At 42.6% G+C, this 22,431-nt stretch overlaps 2 long non-coding RNA genes across 3 annotated transcripts in view; one reads left to right on the top strand and one right to left on the bottom strand.

Annotated features, from left to right (window-relative positions):
• Nucleotides 1-14,644, top strand: part of LOC143648585 (uncharacterized) — a 95,733-nt gene extending 81,089 nt beyond the window's left edge. For both annotated transcript variants that reach the window (XR_013158640.1, XR_013158639.1), the window contains exons 4-5: nucleotides 13,491-13,779; nucleotides 14,538-14,644. This is a non-coding gene — a long non-coding RNA (uncharacterized LOC143648585). The remainder of the gene's footprint in view (nucleotides 1-13,490; nucleotides 13,780-14,537) is intronic.
• The window catches only part of LOC143648586 (uncharacterized), a 39,123-nt gene that overhangs the window by 14,132 nt on the left and 2,560 nt on the right, over nucleotides 1-22,431 (bottom strand). The window lies entirely within an intron of this gene.

The following is a 22,431-nucleotide window of genomic DNA, read 5'->3' as shown; positions in this document are numbered from 1 at the left end:
CCACTGTGGCTTCATAATATGCCTTAAAGTCAGGCAGCGCGAGACCTCCAGCTTCGTTTTTTTTCCTCAAGATGTTTTTAGCAATTCGGGGCACCCTGCCCTTCCAGATAAATTTGCTTATTGGTTTTTCTATTTCTGAAAAATAAGTTGTTGGGTGCTGCATATATTTGTAACTGTTGCCTCTTATCTGCCTTAACATGCCCTAACATATCCAGACATCTCTCGTTCTTGCAAGCCTTGCTATTCTAACCCCCTGCCTAGCAACTCCTGAGCATATATCGCACCACCTTTTCACCTCTTCTTCATTAGACCATGTACACTCCTCACCTCACCACCCATTATAATATTCAACACACCTCCTAACCAATCCACATCCTATACGACACCATACCAGCTGCCCATCAAAGTTTCTTCACCCCTAATTAACTCCCCCTCACCAACCCTATATATTCTTTGTGTTTCCTCCTGTCGGGGTCTTAGCCTGTAAGCCTTGCCAGCCAGCTAAGTCCCGCGAGCCCTATGCAATAAATTACTACTATTATTCTTTAGTCTCGGTTTATTGTGCTCGTGCGCCCTCCAAACCTTCGAGCCCCGTGGTCTCGGCTGACGCCGCTCTCCAGCCGAACCACATCCGAGGACAAGACCCCAGTGCGGTCGGGCTAGGCAAGCCCCAAGCCGCAATTGGCGCCCGAACAGGGACCTCTCTTCGTCTCCCCCTCTCCAGCCGCCGCTCGACAAGGTAAGGGCCCCCGCTCTCTCCGGCTGAGAGCCCCTCCAACCTTTCACTAGTATAAATGAATTATTAGCTCTTGTTAATATCTCTCTTAGCGTTAGTGTGGGCAGCAATATTAGCACAAATCGCCCCTAAAGATTGGAATTTAGTAAAAAGACTTTTGCTTGCCATAACGTTTCTCTGCGCCGTAGGGTGTATTACCCTGCTACTTTTTCTCCCTTAATCGGTAGAACTCAGCCCCCATCCTCCTCCGGCTCACTGCTACAACTTACCTCTTATCATGGGCAATCGCATTTCAATACGCCAGGCGCCGCAGGTCCGTGCGCTGGCAGCCCTGTTAGACACTCATAAATGCAAGGTTTCAGTTCGCCAGCTCCAAGTTTATTGGGACCTCCTGCTCCCGTTTAACCCATGGCTTGTCAATTGCCACTTGTGGGACCCGGCTACCTATGACCAACTTATCGAACGGGTCACCCAAAAAATGGAGCATGAAAACAAACGTTTCCCCCCCGGGCTCCTGCCCACGCTTATTACCATCCGTTCTTGCCTACACGGTTCGCGGCCACCGTCCGATAGCGCCCCCCAGGAAGCCTTATCGGCAACAAATTCTGCTAATTCAGAGGAGTCTCATAATAACTCTGACCCGGACTCTGAATCCTTATTTGAGCAGCTAAATAACGAGCTCGAGCTCTGTCCTCCTAAACTTAACAATCTGGCGACAGACCAAGATGGCGAACTTCCTCCTTCTTGTTCGAGCAAAGACAAAGAAAACCGGAAGTGCCTATATCCCGCCCTTCCTAAAGATGGCGGTTTCACGCATCCCGCCCTTCCTAAGGATGGCGGTTTCGTGTATCCTGCCCTTCCTAAAGATGGCGGTTTCACGCCATCCGGTGAGTCACTTCCTCCTTCTCCTTCAATCAAAAAGGAGAGGTGCCTCCCGGCTGCCCCCCCTCCACAGAGGGAGGAGCCTTGTCTGCCATCTTGTGCTCTAGCCCCACCCTGTCCGCCATCTTGTGCTCCGGCCTCCTTGCCGGCAGTGCCTTCCTGGCCACCATCTTTTGCACCGGACAACTCTCCAGGCCCATTATTTTGTGCCTCCGCCCCTCAATCGGCAGCGTCATTATGGCCGCTCAACGCTGGCGCATCTAACGGCCCGGCTGCCCCTCAACCTATTTTGCCACCGCCGGTCGCTTGCTTCCCTATGAACGTTGCCCCTACACCGCAGCACCCGCTCCCCTGGTACCCCTTGGAACCAGAGGACACCAAGCGGCTGCGCAAAGCGGTAAAGGAGGATGGATTTGCCAGTCCGTATGCAACCCACCTCCTTGAAGAAATCTCAACAAACCTGTGTACTCCCCATGATTGGACCTCCTTAGCACGGGCTATTCTTACACCTGGCCAGTACGTTGACTGGAGGGCCCACTTTAATGCTGAGGCGGAAAAGCAAATCACACTCATGCACCAGTTTGAGCCCCCGGGTCTCGGTGTGCCTCTCGAAGCTTTCTTAGGGATGGGCCCCTATGTTAATCCTGCAGTATACCTGCAAGCCCCAAATGGATTCTGGATACAACTGAGGGAAGTCGCCATGCGGGCCTTCCGCTCCTGTTCCGCAGCTAAGCCCGAAAAATTCACTAAACTTACACAAGGCAAGGACGAAGACTTCGCCTCCTTCGTCTCACGGGTTACTGAGACATGTGAACGCAAAGTTCTGGGTGAACAAGCACAAACCGCCCTTGCCAAAGAGCTTATTTTTGAAGGAGCAAGTCCAGCCTGCAAACAGGCCATACTGCCCATCAAAGAAAAGGCCATGCATGACTGGGTGCTCGCTTGCAGTAATATAGACTCTAGTGCGGCCTCGTTAGCTCAGGCCATTGCCACTGCCATGGCCCTAACGTCTGGCTGCTTCAGGTGTGGAAAAACGGGGCATTTTGCAAAAAACTGTACCACCCCTAGCCCACCGCCTACCAAGCCACAGTGGCAGCAGCGCAAGCCCCCTACGCCCTGCCCTCGCTGCAACAAGGGCTATCACTGGGCTCGAGACTGCCGTGCTAATAACAAAGCGCAGCCTTTAAACTTGAAAGGGGGCATGTCTCAGCCCCGCCCCCAAGAGACACAGACCCGGGCCAAGACCGGCCCCAAACCATAATGTGGTCAATCCCTATAACCCCCAACAAGCCCACCCGCGAAATTAAAATAAACAGTCGCTGGTACACAGGCACCGTTGATTCTGGGGCAGAAATCTCATGTCTGCCTACCCGCCTTATAGCCCAATGGAAAACAGAGGAGGGACCCTCCGTTATCAGAGCCACGGGCTCTGCTCCCTCCCTGCGCGCCGCCTCTCCCATTAAATGGGAAGATAATGAAGGTCACTCCGGTACCTTCCGGCCGCTCTTTCTAAACACCATTGACCAAATCTTATGGGGGCGAGACATTCTAGCAGCCTCGGGGGCATATATTACCACGCAGCCCCCCCAAGAATGCTTCCTAACCACCATTAGCCAAGCCCTCTGGGGACGAGCCATTCCCACAGCTACGGGGGCCAGTGTTACCACACAGCCCCCCCAATAATTTGCGCCACTGCTCGCATAACACCTCCAGCACCCACTCCTCTTCAATGGGATACAGAGGAGCCTATTTGGGTGGAGCAGTGGCCTTTACCTTCCCATAAATTAAATATACTCAAAACCCTCGTCCTAGAGCAACTAGAAGCGGGGCATATCGAACCTTCCACCAGCCCCTACAATTCGCCTGTTTTTGTTATTCACAAAAAGGCCGCAAACAAATTCAGACTCCTTCATGACCTTCGGGAGATTAATAAACACATACTCCCCATGGGCTCTCCACAGCCTGGGCTGCCACACCCGGTAGCCATCCCAGCACATCTTCACGTGGCCACAATAGACATCAAAGATTGTTTTTTCTCAATTCCATTACATGACTCTGACAAGCCAAAATTTGCCTTTACGGTTCCAGTCACCAACCACGCGGGGGCAGCGCAGCGTTATCAGTGGAAAGTGCTCCCCCAAGGCATGCGTAATAGTCCAGCTATCTTCCAGGCCTATGTCGACTCCGCAGTGTCTCCACTGCGCGACCAGGCCCTCATCATTCATTATATGGATGACATTCTCGTAACAACCGAGGACTCCAAGCAGCTCAAGGAACTTGTTTCACAGTTACAAGTCAACTTACAAGGTCTAGGGCTTAAAGTTCAGCCAGACAAAATCCAACTCTGCGCACCATATACCTTCCTGGGGTTCACTATAGACCAAAAGGTAACCCCTACAAAATTTCAGTTCGCTATCCCCAACAAACTAACCTTACATGAACTGCAGCAACTGTGTGGGCAAATAAACTGGGTGCGCTCAGCCCTGCCAATAACCACAGCAGAGCTTCAGCCACTATTCAAACTCCTAAAAACTGGAGAGCAAACATCCAAAGCTATCACACAGCCCATTAAGTTAGACTTTTGGGCAAAACTAGCTCTCCAAACGTTCAACGAATATTTCTCCAAAAGCCAGCTCGATCGGTTTAAACCGGAGCTCCCCCTTCAGGGGCTAGTCCTAAATACATATTTTACCCCCACAGGGGTACTCTGGCAGGAAGGCCCCCTACTATGGGTCCACCCTGCCAAAAGTAAACTCAGAAAAATCTGCCCCCAAACAAAAATGTGGGTGTGCCTTGCCCTCGACTTAGTCAAAACAGCTATACACCTCTTTGGGCGTCCTCCCGACACCATAATCTGGCCTTTTGATGAGAAACAGACTACATGGCTCATCCAAAGTAATGTAGACATGCAACTTCTAATGGAGGGCTTTACTGGTAATTTTGACAACCATTACCCATCACACAAAATATTTCAGACGGTGCTTCACTTCCCACTGCCGCCCAAATGTCCTTATTTCCCATTCCCATCTTCTTCCCCTATCCCAAATGAAACCACCGTCTTTACGGACGCGTCAAAAACCAAGTTCGCCCTTGTGGTGTACCTACCAGAACAAAAGGACCCCCTTTGTTTTACCCAGTTCCATCAATACTCTGTGCAGGTCGGCGAACTTCTCGCAGTAGAAGAAGCCTTCAGAAAGTTTCCTAGCACGCCACTCAACATCTTCACGGACAGTTTATACACCTACCAAGTCTGTAAAGTGTTGGCGCTAGCTACCTTCTTTCCAGATACTTCCAAGGCCATAGATAGAGCCTTAGTCTCATTAAAAAATCAGCTTGAAAAAAGACAGGCCCCCTGGTTCATCGCTCACATCCGCAGCCATTCCGGCCTCCCCGGACCGCTTGCGGCCGGCAATGAAGCAGCTGATAGAGCAGTCTCTGTCTCAGCTGCCAACACACTCGGTGACTCCATTAATACAGCCAAACAACTCCACTCCAGGTTTCACTTTTCAGCCAACTCCCTACATCATCTTTGCGGTCTGCCCAAGGAAACCTGCAAACACATAGTTCGCAGCTGCGCCACTTGCGCGCCCTTTGCGCCACTTGGGCCTCTACAACCGCAAGGAGTCAATCCCCGTGGCCTTAAGCCAAATGCCAGGTGGCAAATGGATGTTACCCACATCTCTTCCTTTGGGCGTCTTAAATATCTACATGTCATTATAGACACTTATTCAAGCATGTGCCATGCAGTCCCCCTACCGGGCGAAACTGCCAAACATTGCATCAAGGCACTTCGCCAAGGAATTCTCTTTATGGGCATTCCCTGGGACCTAAAAACAGACAATGGCCCTGCCTACCGCAGTGCCTCCTTCACAGCCTTCCTGCGCCTATATAACATCACCCACCACTTTGGAATCCCTTATAACCCACAGGGGCAGGCTATGGTAGAATCTTTAAATCGCAGGCTAAAAATCCAAATAGAAAAGGAGAAGAATAATCTTCCCCAAGCCTCACCAAGTGACCTTGTCACCGCTGCCCTCATACACCTTAACTTGCTTACATTCGATAAACAAGGGCTATCTCCCCTACATAAACACTGGGGACCTTCATACAGGCCTTCCCTAGTCCCTTCAGTTCACTGGCGTGATCCAGCCACCAATACGTGGCAAGGACCCGCCCCTCTCCTTGCCCAGGGGCGCGGTTTTGCTTGTGTCTTTCCAGAAAATGAATCCCAGCCAATCTGGATCCCCGGAAGAAACATCCGTCCGGCCACGGCGACCGAGCAGACGCCACAGACGCAGACTGAGACAACTGAAAAAGAGGCTAGACCGCCTCCACCTTGAGGAACCCCAATCATCACCCCAGCAACCCCCAACAGCTGCCAAAATCAGGCGCGTACGCCGACATGCTCGGTGCCTGGTTTGGCAGCTAACCCATACAGATCTAAAATCTACAGAGCCTCTCTGCCACAACCCAAATAAGGAAATGAAACGACAACTTCTTCATCTCTATGATGAAGCTCAAAAACGTTGTGGTAACCCCCCTTCTAGCTTAAAGCAAATCCTTCTAATAATGCTCACGCTTCTTCCCACAGCTTCCGCAACAACACCCAGGGAACTCTGGGCAGCCATTCAGCACCCCCCTGGAGTCCTGTTCCTCACACCCGACAGCCCTTTTTTTCCTCAACTGCAGCACTTCTCATGTAATCTCCAGCTCCCCTGTAACCCTCTTCACATAAAAAGTGAAAGTCCACTCAACATCTCCGTTAATCCGCCCCGCTCAGCATTCCTTTTTATTAGCAACAAAACATCTAATCCAGGCCAATTTCCCTGCAAATCAAATTCTATTTGCCCTCCAACCTTCCCAAACTGCTTCCCCCTACTTTGTAATAACGGGTCGGAACTCTTCGTACAAGCCTTTTCTAATGAAAACTTCATAGAAAAATTCATAAAAAACGCACTCCCCAACCCGAAACAAATGTCTGCATACTTTCTACGCTCTGCATGGTGGCCAATTCCCCCTAAGCCTCAGGCAAACGTCACCTCCACCCACACAACTCCTCCGGGTCGGCCTTGTTCTAGCCCACATTCAAACAAAATGCATCCTCCGCGCTCTCTGCCAATCAACAAATTTACCTGGCTTGAGTGCCATCGCCCTGAGCCACTTATAGTCACACCCTCCTACGCACTTTACTCCCCAAACCTACCCATGGCTGCCCCTAATATCAGCTTTATCACTGTTAAAACCAATATCAGCATCCCGTTTCCTCTCCCTACTAACTCCAGAGACGTTTCCTCAGACCCCATATACGGTGTACCCGTTTTTTCCTCCCATTATGCTTGTGGCAAATATGCATGCCTCGACCTCCGCCCCCTCACTTGCGTCCAAAACTGTCAGCTCTGCAACGGAACCACCATATATGATACAACACACTGGTGTGAGCCTAACTATACAAGCTGCATCAACATTACCACCTATATTTTCGTAAGCCCCCCCTTCTTTTTCTTTCTGTGCCCTGAAGCCCCCCCCTCATCAAAATGCATACTGGCTAACTATTGGAACACTTCTTACCCTTATGCCTTTATCGTCTTGCAGCCTAGGTTACTCTGGATTCCGGTCAACGCCACCACCTGGATGGCCCCCCAACTCCCTTACATTCTAGGCACGGACAGCTTACCCGACTTAAAGCATACAAAATGAGACTTCGGTATCTCCGCCGCCATCGCCGCCGCCATCGTCGCTGCTGTAGCAGCCAGTACTGTTGCCGCCATAGCCCTCACTGCTGAAACCCTCCTCAACATGTCCCAAACGGCCGCCCAAGCTGTTGGGACGCAAGAAAATATCAACCATCTAATGCATAGCGCTGTGTTCAACTTACAACAGCAAATAGACTTAATTGCTCTAGACATAGAAGCCCTTTATGAACTTGCCTCCTCCGCTTGTGATGGGCGATACCCCTTCACTAAGCTCTGTGTTACTCCTGTCCCGGTTAACCATTCCATGCCCCGTCTCTCCTTGCGAGACTAGATCTTCACCGCATACAACGACTCATACTGGAACCAAACACACAAACTACAAACACACATACTAAATCTTCAAAATACCATACTTCCCAAAGTTTCAGCCTCCATATTCACTGAACTAATAAACAAATTCGCCTCATTCTTTCAACCCTCAAATCTCATTTTCTATGGAATCCTATTGCTTGCCCTAATTATCGTTCTTATTATATTCAAATATATATGCAAACAGCTCTCTCGCCATAAACAGCAAACTAAACTTCTTGCCCTGGCAGCTCTTGAACTTCAAAATCCTTTTTCAGATGCGGGTCATCGGCAGCAAGCGCAGGTATGGTTAGCTAGTGTTGCCCACCCTCAGGACTGATCACCCTGTGGGAGCGTGGCGGGTGCAAATACCGGTTAATCCGCATTCCGCCCCTCGGGAGCTTAGTGGACCCCCTGCCACCCTGCTAAAACCCAAATGCATCTCTTCTACCTCCTTCTAAAAATAAAAACTACTCACCCTTGGGGAGCGTGGCTAACGCAATACTAGTTAGTCCGCGTGAGCCCCTCGGAAACCTTGCGTACCAGCCTTCAATGACGCCCCTTCCTCTCCGCTCTTTAATTAAATACAAGGGAGGAATTGCTGCATATATTTGTAACTGTTGCCTCTTATCTGCCTTAACATGCCCTAACATATCCAGACATCTCTCGTTCTTGCAAGCCTTGCTATTCTAACCCCCTGCCTAGCAACTCCTGAGCATATATCGCACCACCTTTTCACCTCTTCTTCATTAGACCATGTACACTCCTCACCTCACCACCCATTATAATATTCAACACACCTCCTAACCAATCCACATCCTATACGACACCATACCAGCTGCCCATCAAAGTTTCTTCACCCCTAATTAACTCCCCCTCACCAACCCTATATATTCTTTGTGTTTCCTCCTGTCGGGGTCTTAGCCTGTAAGCCTTGCCAGCCAGCTAAGTCCCGCGAGCCCTATGCAATAAATTACTACTATTATTCTTTACTCTCGGTTTATTGTGCTCGTGCGCCCTCCAAACCTTCGAGCCCCATGGTCTCGGCTGACGCCGCTCTCCAGCCGAACCACATCCGAGGACGAGACCCCAGTGCGGTCGGGCTAGGCAAGCCCCAAGCCGCAGTTGGGATTTTGATTGGTATTGCATTGAATCTGTAAATCAATTTAGGTAGGATTGACATCTTAACTATGTTTAGTCTTCCAATCCATGAACACGGTATGTCCTTCCATCTATTTAGGTCTTCTGTGATTTCTTTTAGCAGTTTTTTGTAGTTTTCTTTATATAGGTTTTTTGTCTCTTTAGTTAAATTTATTCCTAGGTATTTTATTCTTTTAGTTGCAATTGTAAATGGGATTCGTTTCTTGATTTCCCCCTCCGCTTGTTCATTGCTAGTGTATAGAAATGCTACAGATTTTTGAATGTTGATCTTGTAACCTGCTACTTTGCTGTACTCATTTATTAGCTCTAGTAGTTTTGTTGTGGATTTTTCCGGGTTTTCGACGTATAGTATCATATCGTCTGCAAACAGTGATAGTTTTACTTCTTCCTTTCCAATTTTGATGCCTTGTATTTCTTTTTCTTGTCTAATTGCTCTGGCTAGAACCTCCAACACAATGTTGAATAATAGTGGTGATAGTGGACATCCTTGTCTTGTTCCTGATCTTAGGGGGAAAGTTTTCAATTTTTCCCCATTGAGGATGATATTAGCTGTGGGTTTTTCATATATTCCCTCTATCATTTTAAGGAAGTTCCCTTGTATTCCTATCTTTTGAAGTGTTTTCAACAGGAAAGGATGTTGAATCTTGTCGAATGCCTTCTCTGCATCAATTGAGATGATCATGTGATTTTTCTGCTTTGATTTGTTGATATGGTGTATTACATTAATTGATTTTCTTATGTTGAACCATCCTTGCATACCTGGGATGAATCCTACTTGGTCATGATGTATAATTCTTTTAATGTGTTGTTGGATACGATTTGCTAGAATTTTATTGAGGATTTTTGCATCTGTATTCATTAGAGAGATTGGTCTGTAGTTTTCTTTTTTTGTAATATCTTTGCCTGGTTTTGGTATGAGGGTGATGTTGGCTTCATAGAATGAATTAGGTAGTTTTCCCTCCACTTCGATTTTTTTGAAGAGTTTGAAGAGAATTGGTACTAATTCTTTCTGGAACGTTTGGTAGAATTCACATGTGAAGCCATCTGGTCCTGGACTTTTCTTTTTAGGAAGCTTTTGAATGACTAATTCAATTTCTTTACTTGTGATTGGTTTGTTGAGGTCATCTATGTCTTCTTGAGTCAAAGTTGGTTGTTCATGTCTTTCCAGGAACCCGTCCATTTCCTCTAAATTGTTGTATTTATTAGCGTAAAGTTGTTCATAGTATCCTGTTATTACCTCCTTTATTTCTGTGAGGTCAGTAGTTATGTCTCCTCTTCCATTTCTGATCTTATTTATTTGCATCCTCTCTCTTCTTCTTTTTGTCAATCTTGCTAAGGGCCCATCAATCTTATTGATTTTCTCATAGAACCAACTTCTGGCCTTATTGATTTTCTCTATTGTTTTCATGTTTTCAATTTCATTTATTTGTGCTCTAATCTTTGTTATTTCTTTCCTTTTGCTTGCTTTGGGGTTAGCTTGCTGTTCTTTCTCCAGTTCTTCCAAATGGATAGTTAATTCCTGAATTTTTGCCTTTTCTTCTTTTCTGATATAGGCATTTAGAGCAATAAATTTCCCTCTTAGCACTGCCTTTGCTGCGTCCCATAAGTTTTGATATGTTGTGTTTTCATTTTCATTCACCTCGAGGTATTTGCTAATTTCTCTTGCAATTTCTTCTTTGACCCAGTCGTTGTTTAGGAGTGTGTTGTTGAGCCTCCACGTATTTGTGAATTTTCTGGCACTCTGCCTATTATTGATTTCCAACATCATTCCTTTATGGTCCGAGAAAGTGTTGTGTAAGATTTCAATCTTTTTAAATTTGTTAAGACTTGCTTTGTGACCCAGCATATGGTCTATCTTTGAGAATGATCCATGAGCACTTGAGAAAAAGGTGTATCCTGCTGTTGTGGGATGTAATGTCCTATAAATGTCTATTAAGTCTAGTTCATTTATAGTAATATTCAGATTCTCTATTTCTTTGTTGATCCTCTGTCTAGATGTTCTGTCCCTTGATGAGAGTGGTGAGTTGAAGTCTCCAACTATTATGGTATATGAGTCTATTTCCCTTTTCAGTGTTTGCAGTATATTCTTCACGTATTTTGGGGCATTCTGATTCGGTGCGTAAATATTTATGATTGTTATGTCTTCTTGTTTAATTGTTCCTTTTATTAGTATATAGTGTCCTTCTTTGTCTCTTTTAACTGTTTTACATTTGAAGTCCAATTTGTTGGATATTAGTATAGCCACTCCTGCTCTTTTCTGGTTGTTATTTGCATGAAATATCTTTTCCCAACCTTTCACTTTCAACCTATGTTTATCTTTGGGTCTAAGATGTGTTTCCTGTAGACAGCATATAGAAGGATCCTGTTTTTTAATCCATTCTGCCAATCTATGTCTTTTGATTGGGGAATTCAGTCCATTGACATTTAGTGTTATTACTGTTTGGATAATATTTTCCTCTAACATTTTGCCTTTTGTATTATATATATCATATCTGATTTTCCTTCTTTCTACACTCTTTTCCATATCTCTCTCTTCTGTCTTTTTGTATCTGACTCTAGTGCTCCCTTTAGTATTTCTTGCAGAGCTGGTCTCTTGGTCACAAATTCTTTCAGTGACTTTTTGTCTGAGAATGTTTTAATTTCTCCCTCATTTTTGAAGGATAATTTTGCTGGATATAGGAGTCTTGGTTGGCAGTTTTTCTCTTTTAGTATTTTAAATATATCATCCCACTGTCTTCTAGCTTCCATGGTTTCTTCTGAGAAATCTACACAAAGTCTTATTGGGTTTCCCTTGTATGTAATGGATTGTTTTTCTCTTGCTGCTTTCAAGATCTTCTCTTTCTCTTTGACCTCTGACATTCTAACTAGTAAGTGTCTTGGAGAACGCCTATTTGGGTCTAATCTGTTTGGGGTGCGCTGCACTTCTTGGATCTGTAATTTTAGGTCTTTCATAAGAGTTGGGAAATTTTCAGTGATAATTTCTTCCATTAGTTTTTCTCCTCATTTTCCCTTCTCTTCTCCTTCTGGGACACCCACAACACGTATATTTGTGCGGTTCATATTGTCCTTGAGTTCCCTGATACCCTGTTCAAATTTTTCCATTCTTTTCCCTATAGTTTCTGTTTCTTTTTGGAATTCAGATGTTCCATCCTCCAATTCACTAATTGTATCTTCTGTCTCTTTAAATCTATCATTGTAGCTATCCATTATTTTTTCTATGTTTGCTACTTTATCCTTCACTTCCATAAGTTCTGTGATTTGTTTTTTCAGTTTTTCTATTTCTTCTTTATGTTCAGCCCATGTCCTCTTCATGTCCTCCCTCAATTTATCGATTTCATTTTTGAAGAGGTTTTCCATTTCTGTTCGTATATTCAGCATTAGTTGTCTCAGCTCTTGTGTCTCATTTGAGCTATTGGTTTGTTCCTTTGACTGAGCCATATTCTCAATCTTTTGAGCGTGGACAGTTATCTTCTGCTGCTGGCGTCTGGGCATTTATTCAGATTTCTCTTGGTTTTGGACCCAGCAAGGTTGTAATATTTTTCTGTGAAATCTCTGGGTTCTGTTTTTCTTATCCTGCCCAGTAGGTGGCGCTCGTGGCACACGTTTGTCTGCGGGTCCCACCAGTAAAAGGTGCTGTGGGACCTTAAACTTTGGAAAACTCTCGCCGTCCTGGGGGTTCGCTAGCCGAAGCGGCTTGAGCTGGCCCGGGGTCCGAACGCAGGGAGGGTTGCTGGTCGCCGCAGCCAGGGAAAGAGCCCGTCCGAATTTCCTAGTCGGCCCTGGGCAACAAGCGTGGCGGGAGGGCGCCAGCGCCAGCGGCCCACCCGAGAGAGTGCACGTTCCCTGGGAGTCACGGGGTCACCGTTCTCCGCGGCCTGGGGGTTTCCGATCCAATTCTCTCAGTTGGTCCGGGGGCTGCGCGTGGTGTGGGCGCCAGTCGCCTTGGTTTCAGGGGACCACCTCTCCAATTCTCCCAGCCGGCCCGGGAAGGGGGAAGGGAGTAACTCCGGCTGCTTGCCACCCCGCCCGGTAAGGCCCGCGCGCCTCGGCGATCTCACCCGAGCTGCTTCTCTCAGCCAGCCAGCCGTTCCAGGATGGGGTACGCTGTCTTTTTTATCTCTGTTGTGGCTTTGGGCGCTTTCTATATCGTTTCTACTCCCCTAGTAGGTGTCCTGGAGAAGAAACTAAGATCCGCGCGTCTTACTAAGCCGCCATCTTCCAGGAAGTCCCCGCTTTTGATTTTAAGGAGTTCCCATTCATCCTTTTTTTTTTCTTTTGTTTCTTGTGCTCTCCTGCTAGGTTTTGATTAGATATATGCTTCCTCAGAAGACAGAGATAAAATATATCTTTTTTTGTAATAAAGGCCAACTAAAAATTCCAGTATTCAAGCAGTACTCTCAATTCAATTAAAGTTTGTAGAGTTTCTACTTAATGTTTTTCATTTTAAAGTGGAATTTCACTTATGATGAAAATCTGGTTTGTGTGAGATGACTTAAATGATCATTTATTGAATACTTCTCTTTGTCTCTGTCTTTATTTTTCTGTCAGTCTGTCTCTCCATCTCTCCCCCTCTCTGTAAAATATATAAATGTATGTTTGTGAATACAAAAATATATAGTTACAAATAAGATAAACTGAATATTATTATTTTTCTTTCATTTTGCCATTAGGGTATATCTCACTAGAAATGTAGGAGCCAACATGAGACCCAGATTTTGCAGATGCAGAGTCCAGCAGACATTGCTACGTGTCTTTCCATGAAACGCTAAGGAAGTGAGAACCCAGAGTTTTGTCCCAGAAGAGCTAAGTGAAGGTCCACAGACACCAAGTGTGGAACTCCCACAGAGTACAGAGGCTAAAGGCCACTGAGCTCAGGAGCAAAGGACCAGCAAATGCTAGCCGCATACCTTTCCAGCTAACAGAGGTGTGCCGGAAAGCATCAGCCTTTCTTGAGTGAAGGTAACCTCTTGCTGGTGCCTTAGTTTGGACATTTTCTTGGCATCAGAACTTTAAACTTGAAACTTATTAAATTCCTTTTTTAAAAGCTGTTCCATTTCTGGTATATTGCATTCCTACAGCTTAGCAAGCTAATACAGCTAGTGTCTATCACTTCTTGTGGAATCTCCTGCTTATTAATTATCTGCACTTAAGTCCTTGATTCACCCTTTAATTTTAGAGAAATTAAACCCAAACACTGCGTTTTAAGTAATCTATGAAATTCACCTATTAAAATACCCTCTCAAATGATCTGAAACTTTCCCTCTATCATGAAACTTCCCTGAATAGTTTGTGTACTTTATGTTTCCAGAAATTTCTTTTAACACCATTTGTTTTTTCATGCTAGGATCATCTGAATTCTTTTGTTCACCCATAGCTATTTCTTGTCTCTTTGGGGACTGGTTTAGTTTCTGGACATTCTGTTTCTCTCATTGGATGATTTCTTTCTTTCTCTTTTTCTTTTCTTCTTTTTTGGTGGGTGGTGGCGGCATGGGCAGGCTCCAGGAATCGAACCTGGGTCTCCAGCATAGCAGGTGAGAATTCTGTCATTGAGCCACCATCACACGCCCTTGGATGATTTCTTAAACCTGGTATTTTTAAAGATGTTGTCCAGGGGTTCTTTCTGCTGCCATTGTATTTTTTTGTAAGAGGAACAATTTATAGGCTATGGAGTTGCTGAAAAGTTATCTTATCTTGATTTTTTTTTTTTTTTTGTATAGAGAGGATTTCATGGACTTGGGACATTACTACAGCTGAACTATGGAAGTTTGCTATATTTGTTACCCTGTGGGCAAGTAATTTTTCCAAAATTAGCATTCACAGTCATTCTTCATTCAAAAATGACCTAAAGGTAAAATTCTACGACATTCTGAAGCCAACAATTTTTTGTCTTTAATTTGATAAACATTCATTGTTTCCATGACTCTTTCCATATGCTTTTACAATGCAAAGTAGATATTTATCATTTTCTTGTATCTTAATATTAGTTAATATATTATATTCCCATCTCCCCAGTTAGAAAGTATGCGTTTAAGAATGAAAAAACTATTTTATAAATCAGGAGGCTACTCCGCCTGAGGGCCGCGAGGGTGGGGGCGAGGGCCGCAGGGACACAGCTGGACGCCCAGGGGAAGCAGGCCCTGTGCGACCGGAGGCCGGACACCAAGGCCCAGCTGACACACAGACAGAGGCACTCGGTGACGGAGCCGAAGGCGGCTGCGGAGAACTTGCGCTGCACCCGAGAGGAGGGGGCCCGTGTGGACCAGCCGGGACAGCGAGACTGGATGTGCCCCGGTGCGCACGGCAGCCGCCCTCTTCCCGGCCTCGCCCACCCCTCTTCTGGGCCTCTCTTGGCTGCTCTTCACAACCCGGGGCGGCTCCGGGGCGAGAAGCCCACCCGTCACCAGACTGCCGGGGCTCGGCGTCGCTGGTGGGGCGCCCGGCTACAAGTGCCCCCTGGCCCCGACCCTTCCCCTGCAGCTCCGGCTGGTTTTCCGCGAGCCTTGCCAGGGTGTCGCCGCCGTCCCGAGGTGTATTCCTGCTGCCCACTGTCTTCCCAGGGAGCGGGCGCCAAGCCCAGGCAGTTGGTTGTGGGGCAGCCTCCTAGAGGTTTTAATTTAACACCTTCAGGAGCCACCCAGCTTGTTTTTTTTCTTGGAGGGTCCTGGAGAGACAAAAACTTCGTATTCCTCACACATGGAGCAGTGAGCGTCCTCTGGAATAAGTGCAAATTATGGGAGATCAGATTGATGTGGCCTATTGCAAACCAAAAAATAAAAATAAAAAATATATATAGTTTTTGAAATACAGAAAAAAACCGAAGAGACCAACTCTAGGGCGCGTACTAATCAGCATTTCAAATGCCAAAGATAAAGAATTATGAAAGGAGAAATAGAAAGCATTTGTCACATATAAGAAATCCTCTATGAGACTAAGTACCAATTTCTCAACCGAAACCATGGAGACAAGAAGACAGTGGTATGATATATTGAAGGCACTAAAAGAGAAGAGCTGCCAGTGGAAAATTCTTAATCTACAAAACTGCCTTTCAGAAATGAGGGAGAGTTTACAATATTCAACTGAGAGAGTTCATCAGAAAAAGACTTGCTCTACAAGAATTACTAAATGGAATTCTGCATGTTTAAAGCAAAAGACAGGAAAGAGTAGCTTGGAGTAGTGTGAATAAGTGAAGATTTTCATTAAGGGCAACTAAAAGGGCAAATGTAAAACCCAACAGTACTGTATCCTGAACACTATTCTTTAACGCTTATTACAGTCAGAATATAATTGGATACAATAGAACAAGAAAAAGGCATATCCCCTGATAATGGGCATGCAAAATATAAAGTGGTTAAACAATATAAAGAGGGGAAACAGAGGGAAACGGAAGCAGACAACATGTATGCTATTGAAGCTAAACTGGTATCTTTTCAAATTAGTAGGTTATAGATGTAGGTTGTGTAATATAAACCCCAGGGGAGCTAAAAAGAAAATATTAAAAAAAAAATACAGATGAAATGAGTAAAAATCAGTCAGATGCATCACAAAAGATCAACTATTTTCAGAAAACGAAGTTGCAATAAAGGAAAAGAAAGTCAGAAAACAAAACAAAAAAAAAGGTAAGGACATGTAAAAACCAAAGGACAAAATGGCTGAAGTAACTGCATTTACAGTTATAATACTGTATGTTAATGCATTAAAATGCTCAGTCATAAGAAACAGATTGGGAGAATAGATTTAAAAAAGCATGATTCAAGCATATGCTGTTTACAAGGGACTTATCTTTTATCTAAAGGACCTAAATAGCTTGAAAGTGAAAGATTGCAGAAAGATATTCCATGCAAATAGTAGCCAAAAAAGAACTAGGGTAGATATATTAATATTAGAAAAATAGACATTAAGTCAAAGCTATTAAAATACAGGAAAAAAGACACTGTATATCAAAAAAAGGAGAAATCCACCAAAAGAAATAATCAAATATATGTATGCACCTTACTACAGCGTATGAAAATACAAAGGGCAAACCGGTAGGACTGAAGGAGAAATAAACAGCAGTACAAAAATAGTTGGAGACTTCAATATAAGTCTATCATCGATAGATAGAGAATCAAGACAGAAGATCAGTAAGGAAGCAGAGAACATGAATATTATGAAAATGAACTAGGCCTAACAGACATTACATTACATCCCTAGAAAGAAGGGTAATCATTCTTCCAAAATGCACATGAAACATTCTCCAGCATAGACCAAGTGTTGGGTCACTAAACAAGTCTCAATAAATGTAAAGAGATTGAAATTATACAAATATCTTCTCTGACCATAATGGAATGAAGCCAGTAACAGGTGGAAAACCAGAAAATCCACAAATACATGGAAATTTAGTAACACATGCTTAAACAATGAATGAGTCCAAAAAGAAACTGCAAGGGAAATTAAAAATAGCTTGAGATGAATGAAAATGAGATCACAACATAATAAAACTTATGGGATACAGTGAAATCAGTGCTGCATGGGAAAATTACAGTCCTAAATATTTACATTAAAAAAAAGAGCTAAAATCAAAGACCTAATTGCACACCTGCAGGTACTAGAAAAAGAACCGCAAAGAAACCCCAAAAAAGCAGAATGAAAAAGATAAAGTTTAAAGCAGAGATAAGTGAAATTGAGAAAAATAAAGCAATATAAAGAATTAACAAAATCATGTGTTGGGTTTTTGAAAATATCAGTAAAATTGACAAACAAACTGACAGAGAAAAGAGAGAAGATGCAAATAAATGAAATCAGGAATGAGATGAGAGCCATTACTATGACCACACAGAAACAGAAAAAATCATAAGAAGATGCTATGCACCACCATATGCTAACAATGTAGATAACCAACCTTAATGTAATTGACAAATTCCTAGAAACACACGAACAACCTACTTTGACTCTGAAAGTAGTAGAAAACCTCAACACACCGAGTACAAGAAAAGAGAGAATCAGTAATGAACCCCCCCCAACAGAGAGCAAATGAATTTCACTATTGCAAAGTGTGAAAATGGGAGGGTATGTGGGGAAATAATGCAATCAATGCAAGCTAGGGTTTATAGTTAACAATAATGTAATCTTCTATTAATTGTAACAAAGGCAATATACCAAAGCTAAGTGTCAGTAAGAGGGAGATATAAGTGAGGTGTATGGGATTCTTGTTGTTTCACATTTTTATACAATTTTTATTCTTTCTTTTTCCTTTTTCATTATTTTTTCTTTCTAATTTTTTATCATTTTTAAGTTTTTTTCTCTTCTTTTTTTGCAGAAGAAATACAGATGTTCTCAAATAGCTTGTGGTGAATGCATAACGTGATTATAATGGGAAACTTTCCTTGCTGTCTAAGGAGGGATTATATGGTGTATGAATAAAACTGTGTAACAAATAAACTGCATTAGAAAATCCTCCCAGGATCAAGATGGTTTCACAGCTGAATTTTACTAATCATTCTAAGAATAATTTATAAGAATCCTGATCAATTTCTTCTCAAAAACTGAAGAGGAGGAATCACTCACTAACTCACTTTATGAGGCTATCATCCTGATATCAAAGCCAGGTAGATACAGCACAAGAAAAGAAAATTACAGACTAATATGTCTCATAACTATAGATGCGAACATCCTCAACAACATACTTGAAATAGAATCCAACAGCATGTTAAAAAAATTATGTACCATGATCAAGTGGGTTAAATCCCAGGTATGCAGGGGTGGTTCAACATGAGAAAATCAATTATTGTATTTGTATACCAAAAAAAGGGGGGAAGGGATGCTTGATCAATCCCATTGCTGAAAAAAAGCATTGGACAAAATACAGCATCCTTTCTTGATAAAAACACTTAGAAAAATAGAAATACTGAAAGCTTTCCTCTAAGATCTGGAGCAAGCTGAGAATACCCAGGTATTCACCATTTTGCTAAAAGGTCTAGCCAGAGCAGGTAGGCCAAAAAAAAAACCCAAAATAAAATAAAGACACTGAAATTGGAAGGGAACAAGTAAAAGTTTTGCTAATTGTGGGTGATGTGATCCTATATAGAGAAATTCCCCAAAACTAAAACAAATCTACTAGAACTACTAAATGAATTCAGCGAAGTGTTGGGGTACAAGAGCAACATGCAAAAATCAGCAATGTTTATACACACTAGTAATGAGAAAATTGAGGAAGAAGTCAAGAAAAATTCTATTCACAAAAGAAACTAAAAAAATCAAGTATCTAGGAATAAGTTTAATGACGATTTAAAGGACTTGTATGCAGAAAACTACAAAACTTCTAAAGAAATCAAAGAAGAACTAAATAAATGGAAGGATATTCCATGTCAATGAATTGGGAGAGTAAATATCATTAAGATATCAATTACCCTAAATGACTTACAGATTCAATGAAATACAAATCACAGTTCCAAAAACCTTATTTTCATAAATGGAAAATCCAATTATCAAATATATTTGGATGGTAAGGGGTCTCAAATAGCCAAAACAATCTTGGAAAAGAAGAACGTTCTTGGAGAACATATACTTCCTGTCATTAAAGATTATTACAGAGCTACAGTGGTCAAAATGGCATGGTACTGACCTGAGGATAGATATGTTGACCAATGGAACAAATGGAGAGTTCAGAAATTGACTCCCACATCTAAGGCCAACCTTTTTTTTAGCAAGACGGTCAAGTCCAATTAGTTGAGAAGGAATAGTTTCTGCAACAAATTAGTGCTGTGAGAATTAGATATCGATACACACAAAAAATAGCTCAAAATGAATGAAAGACCTATTTTATGAGAACCATGACCATGAAACTCCTAGAATAAAATGTGAGGAAGCCTTTTCAGGTTTTTGTGGTAGGCAATGTTTTCTTAGACCTTATACCTAAGGCACTAGCAATGAAAGAAAAAATAGATAAATGGGTCCTCCTCAAATTTAAAAACTTTTGTGCTTTAAAATACATTATCACAAAGTGAAAAGGAAAATGTACTCAATGGGAAAAAATATTTGGGTACTACATATATACAATAGGGGTTTAATATCCAGAATATTAAAGAAATGCTGTAATTCAACACTAAAAAGATGAACAACCCTATCATAAAATGGGCAAAATTCTTGAACAGACATATCTCTATGAAGAATACACAAATGGCTAAAAACACATGAAAATATGCCCAATAACACTAGCTATTGTGGAAATGCAAATCAAAATGACCACAATGATATGTCATGCACACCCTCTAGAAGGGCTACTATCAATAAAACAGCAAACTACAAGTGTTGAAGAGGATGTGGAGAAATCAGAACACTCATTCTTTGCTAGTGGGTATGTAAAATGGTGCTGTCACTGAAGTAGACAGTTTGGCAGTTCCTCAGGGAGCTAAGTACTAAATGACCATATGACTCAGCATTCTGTTACCAGGTAAAGACCAAGAAGAATGGGAAGTAGGGACTCGGGTATATATGTGCACACCAAAGTTCAAGCAGCATTATTCACGATTTTCAAAAGATGGACCTAACGCAAGTGTCCATCAACTGATGAATGGATAGATAAAATGTATACATGCAGTGGAATATTAATCAACCATGTAAAGGAATGAAGTCCTAATGCATGCAGCAACATGGTTGTACCTGAGGATATTTTTCTGAGTGAACTATGACAGACATAAAGGGGACAGGTATTGTATGATCTCACTGATATGAACTAATTATCATAAGTAAGATCATAGAGATAGAATCTAGCATAGTTTACCAGAGGTAGCTTGGGAGTAGAGACTGTGAAGTTGATGCTTAATTTGTACAGAATTTCTATTTAGGTTGATTGTAAAGGTTTGGAATTGGGTGGTGTCATGGTAGCACATTATTGTAAGTGTAGTTAACAGCACTGATTTATATATGTCAGTGTGGTTAAAAGGGGAAACTTCAAGGCATTCGCTTACTAGAATAGAAAGCAAGAGGTAAAACATAGGGCTGTATAACTGAATGAACCCTATTATAGATGATGGACTATAAGTAATAGTACAAGTATAAGATTGCTCTTTTATGAATTATAACAAATTATGACTGTAATAAAAGGTGTTAATGATAGCCTAGTATAGGGAAAATTGCACTTAATGTAAACTATGGACTACATTTAATAGTACTATTTTAATAATCTTTATCAATTGTTACAGAGGTACCACACTAATGCAACCTGTCAACATACAGGGATATATGGATACACTCTATTTTTTCACTGACTTTTTTTGTAAAGATATAACATCTTTAATTTTTTTTAATTTAAAGATAAGACATATTTCACAAATTTGAGGTAGTCCATGTAAAGTGTTTCTCTCTGTGCTTAGAACATAAACTCTCTCAATAAATGCTGGCTGCTTGTGTTAAAAAAAAAAAAAACATGTAAGGTATTGATAGTGGGGTGATGTATGGAAAGCTTGTATTTCATGTGCTATGGTTCTGTAAACCCACTTCTTTATTAAATTTAAAAAAAAAATCAGTATGTAAAGTGGTATCAAATCCCCTTCTACACTCTAAGTAGTCTAAATAAAACAATTCTAGCAAAGGTGTGGAAATTGTTCAAATGCATATCTTGACTGGATGCAAGAAGCCTCCTATGGCCGCCCAGCTGTCCTAGAGGTTCTGCAGGGTGGTGTCCTCCCATTGTCCCAGTCCAAGTAGGATTAATAATGAGTGCCAGGAGGGGCGCAGGCCCTTCTTTCTATTTCCCTGAGGGAGTCTGATGCAATTTATGAGACAGAAAGACCTCACTAATGTGAACTCACGAATCTTCCTAGAAACTATGCCTCATGAGATATTCCAGATGGAAAAGTTTGATAGTTTAGATTCTTTTTATGAGGTGTTGGTAGAAAGGAGTTCATGGAAAGAATGAGAAATAATGCTATTCTCGGGCACTGTAATTACAACATTTAGTTCCCACTGACTTCTAATCTGAATAGGCCTAGAATAAAACATATTTGCCATCAGCCAATTATACTAATAAAAGCAAGCCCACGGTCAACCAAAGCTGCCACAAAATATTTCCTAATACAAACAACAGCATCCATGCTCCTTATACTAGCAGTGCTAGTTAACCTAATTAACTCAGGCCAGTGAGCCATCATAAAATCACACAACCAACTAGCACTATCAATTATTACTATTTCTCTAGCAATAAAATTAGGACTATCACCATTTCACGTCTGACTTCCAAAATATGCTAAGGTGTACCACTTACTCCAGGAATAATTCTACTTACATGACAAAAATTAGCACCAATCACTATTCTCTATCAAATCTCACCATTCATTAACACAATACTAATTCTTACCATAGCTATCCTTTCAATTATAGTAGGAGATTGAAGTGGCCTCAACCGAACAAAACTACGCAAGATCTTAGCCTATCCATCAATCGCACATATAGGATGAATAACAACAATTATTATCTTCAACCCAACCTTGACTATATAAAATCTCATTTTCTAAAAACTCCAGCTACTACTATTGTGCTTGAGTGAAGGAGGGCTGATGCTGGGGTTGGTCCCTTTATTGCAGTTGAGAGTCAGGGGTGTAGACCAAACTGAGCTGATTTCCCCCTGGCTGCTCA

Source organism: Tamandua tetradactyla, chromosome 10 (genome assembly GCF_023851605.1).
Source record: "Tamandua tetradactyla isolate mTamTet1 chromosome 10, mTamTet1.pri, whole genome shotgun sequence".
Classification (NCBI taxonomy): Eukaryota; Metazoa; Chordata; class Mammalia; order Pilosa; family Myrmecophagidae; genus Tamandua; species Tamandua tetradactyla.
This window is presented reverse-complemented; position numbering and strand designations above follow the sequence as displayed.